The 3,686-nt window shown below is 44.0% G+C and overlaps 1 pseudogene; it reads right to left on the bottom strand.

Moving 5' to 3' along the window:
* Positions 1-1,609: 1,609 nt before the first annotated feature.
* On the bottom strand, positions 1,610-3,071 carry LOC144599162 (succinate receptor 1-like; annotated as a pseudogene).
* Positions 3,072-3,686: the final 615 nt, after the last annotated feature.

Below are 3,686 nucleotides of genomic sequence, written 5' to 3' on the forward strand. Positions count from 1 at the left end.
GCTAGAAAGTCGTCCTGACCTACCATCTACTCATTAGAGACCTGTGAACTATCTTTAATCAGACTTTATCTGTCTTTATCTTGCACTAAATAACATACCCTTTGTCCTGTATCTGTACGCTGTGTTCAGCTTGATTGGAATCATGTATAGTCTCTTCATTGACTGGATGACAACAAAAAAGCTTTACACTACCTTGATACACATGGCAATTATAAACTAAACTGAACTATTTCAGAGACATAGTTGGTGGAAGTGCAGCATTTGCTATTCAACATTAGATGTTGGCACCTGCTCCTCATCTCTCCATCGTATACTTTTCTCCCATCTCCGAGTCCCCCATTTTCTCTTTAGTCATCCTCCACGCCCTTTCCCTTTCCCTTTCCCCACCCCATATCCCCTTCCACCCACATCTCTCCCTCCATCTTTATATTTCATTCCTCCTCTACTCTCCTTATTCGGCACCCTCTCCTTTTCAAGTCTAGCCTTTGACATTTAGTCCACCCACCTGCCAATCGAACCCTCCCCTCCTTCACCTGTATCCACCTGTCACTTTTGTAGGAAGGAACTGCAGATGCTGCTTTAAACCAAAGAGAGACACAAAATGTTGGAGTAACTCAGCGAGACAAGGCAGCATCTCTGGAGAGAAGGAATGGGTGATGTTTTGGATCAAGACCTGACCCTGAAACATCACCCATTCCTTCTCTCCAGAGATGCTGCCTGTCTCGCTGAGTTACTCCAGCATTTTGCGAGTGTCTTCTGTCCACCTATCACTTGTCAGGCTTTGTCTTGCATTGACTTCTCGTTTTTAGTTTTCTCTCCCCCGACTCCATTCAATCTGAAGAAGGGTCCTGACCGGAAACATCACCTGCCTATTCCCTACTGAGAAGCTACATGGCCATACAGCTGCACGGCGGGAGAATTGCTGTCTTTTCGGAGTTTGTACGTTCTGCCCGTGACCACGTGGGTTTGATCCAGATGCTCTGGGTTCCTCCCACACTCCAAAGACCCACAGGATTGTAGGTTAGGTGGCTTCGGTAAAAATTGTAAATTGTCCCTAGTGTGTAGGATAGTGCTAGTGTACAGGAGGGATCGCTGGTTGGCGCGGACTCGGTGGGCCGAAGAGCCTATTTCAACACTGTATCTCTAAAGGTCTAAAGGTCTACAGCTATCTGACCCATTGAGTTTTTCCAGTGCTTTGGTCAAGATTCTAGCATCTGCAGTTTCTTGTGTCTATAGAATCCTCTAGTGTGAAGGCGGATGTAAAAGAGAAGGTCCTTTGCAAGGATAGAGTTTAGTATAGGTTAGGGGGAAATCACCTTGCTGGGGGTATAGTACAAACCTCTTAACAGTCAACAGAACACAAGAGCAAATATGTAGAGAAATCACAGGAACAAGAATATTATCGTTAGATCATCCTGGGGATTTCAATTTTCCCGATATTAATTGGGATCGGCTAAATATTAAGGCAAATATCTATTCTGACATCTATGTGCAAAATAAACATCATACACGTAATAATACAAACACTAAAGAGCAAATTATCCTTTATTTGTAAATCAGAAAGCACAATGGTTTTCTGACCACATTAAAAAACAGGTATCCTTGAGAAACAATTCACAAAATAGTTTTTCATTGTACTTCGGTACACGTGACAATAATAAACTGAACTCAACACTGTGCAGTACAATTACAATATTTCAAGATGGGAAGTTATAAATTACAAAAAATCTGGAATTGGGGGGAAGCTTGGGGAGATGGGGATTTCTGACTAAAATTGGGCACAACGTTTGGACATTTCTGCTATTTAATGACATTTTGATGACATTCAAGCAGTTATTATTTTACAAAAGTGAGTTAATTTACAGGTACAAAATGATAACTAAAATGCTATTTTGTGGAGGCGTTAATCTAAAAATAGGGAATTTACATAAGGTCCACCACCGATTTTCCGGCAACACATGGTCCAGCACCTCCGTTAATCCGGACAAAATTATGAGAGGTTTGCATGTGATGCATGCTCTTTCGGGAGTCTTGCCTTCATCCAGAAAGCGTTAATTGTTTACCTCTTTGTTAATTGCTGATTCTTTACTTAAGTTTTTAGCAGTCATCAATGCTTTAGAGACATGGGAGGGGTAAATTAGTGCGTCAGAGGTGAATTGCTGAACTATTATTACGTCACCTCTGTTGGTCCGGCAAAATAGATAACCCTGGAAGGCTCTGGAACCAGAAAATCGATGGAGTACCTGTATAAATATCAAAGCAAAATGTTGTTACTCTCATTTAGAAGCACTAAGCCCCTGCAGCGTCCAGCGGTCCTGGCAAGCGACCACTGTGCCCATGGATACCGTGTGCTCCATCTCCAGGGGCACCTGGGCACACATGTAAACCCGGAAGAGGGGCGGGGCAGTCGGCCTGGGTGGAGCCCTCGGCTGCCCGCTGCTGTGAGCCACGGATGGCTAGCTTGGCCATTTTCTTCAAGACGCAGCCAATTCGAACGTACATGATGAACATGACACACGAGGAAACCAAACACAATGAGGTACAAACTGTAAATCAGATTCCACCAGGCCTTTCCTGAACTGGCATAGTCAACAATGGAAGGTCTTGCTGTTTTGGGGGCTCTGTCACTGTTAAAAAAGGGTGACGATAGGAATTAACCCCACTGTAACAAAATTCCAGATGCATAAACAAATGATAATGGCATTGAACTTTGTTTGAATGCAGTAGGCTTTCAAGGGGCTTGTGACCAGGAGGTACAGATCCCAACTAATGCAGGTGAGAAACAAGATGCTTGCATACATGTTGGAGTGGAGGCTGTATTTATAAATCTTGCAGGCAAGAACACCGTAGGTCCACTGGTGACCGCTGCTGTAGTAGCTTATAAGCAAGGGAAGCGTGCAAGTGAAGATCAGGTCTGAGATGGATAGATTGAAAAGGCAGATGTTGCAACACTTCCACTCCTTCAGACAGAGTGTTGCCCACAAGTTCTAATACAAACTGTATTCCGTCTAGACTTGTAAGAGAGAGTACTTGTCCAACTGGGGATTGATGTCTAAACAGCTGTTGTCCATTGCCTGTAAAACAAGAACAACAGACACAACTCAATACAGGCACAGCAAAATTTTAGTTTAGTTTAGTTTAGTTCAGAGATACAGCGCGGAAACAGGCTCTTTGGGCCTACAAGTCTACGCCGACCAGTGGTCCCCGTACACTAGCCCTATCCTACACACTAGGGACAATTTACAATTTTTACCGAAGCCAATTAACCTACAAACCTGTACGTCCTTGGAGTGTGGGAGGAAACCGGAGCACCCGGCGAAAACCGGTCACTGGGAAAATGTACAAACTACGTAAAGACAACATCCGTAGTCAAGATCAAACCCGGGTCTCTGGTGCTGTAAGGCAACAACTCTACCCCTGCGCCATCCTAAATATGCAATGGGAAGAGCTAAGGGCTTTCAAGAAATAGTTGTCATATTTTAGACTGAATTGTATGGACAGATACTCAGCATTTGGACACAAAGTGCTGGAGTAACTCAATAGGTCAGACAGCACCTCTAGTGAACACGGGTAAGTGACCTAGCCATGGATCTATCAACCTTCTTCATTAGTCTAAAGAATGGTCTCGACTCGAACCTATCCATGTCCTCCAGTGATGCTGCCTGACCCTCAGAGTTACTCCAGGA

This window comes from Rhinoraja longicauda, chromosome 13 (assembly GCF_053455715.1).
Source record: "Rhinoraja longicauda isolate Sanriku21f chromosome 13, sRhiLon1.1, whole genome shotgun sequence".
Classification (NCBI taxonomy): domain Eukaryota; kingdom Metazoa; phylum Chordata; class Chondrichthyes; order Rajiformes; family Arhynchobatidae; genus Rhinoraja; species Rhinoraja longicauda.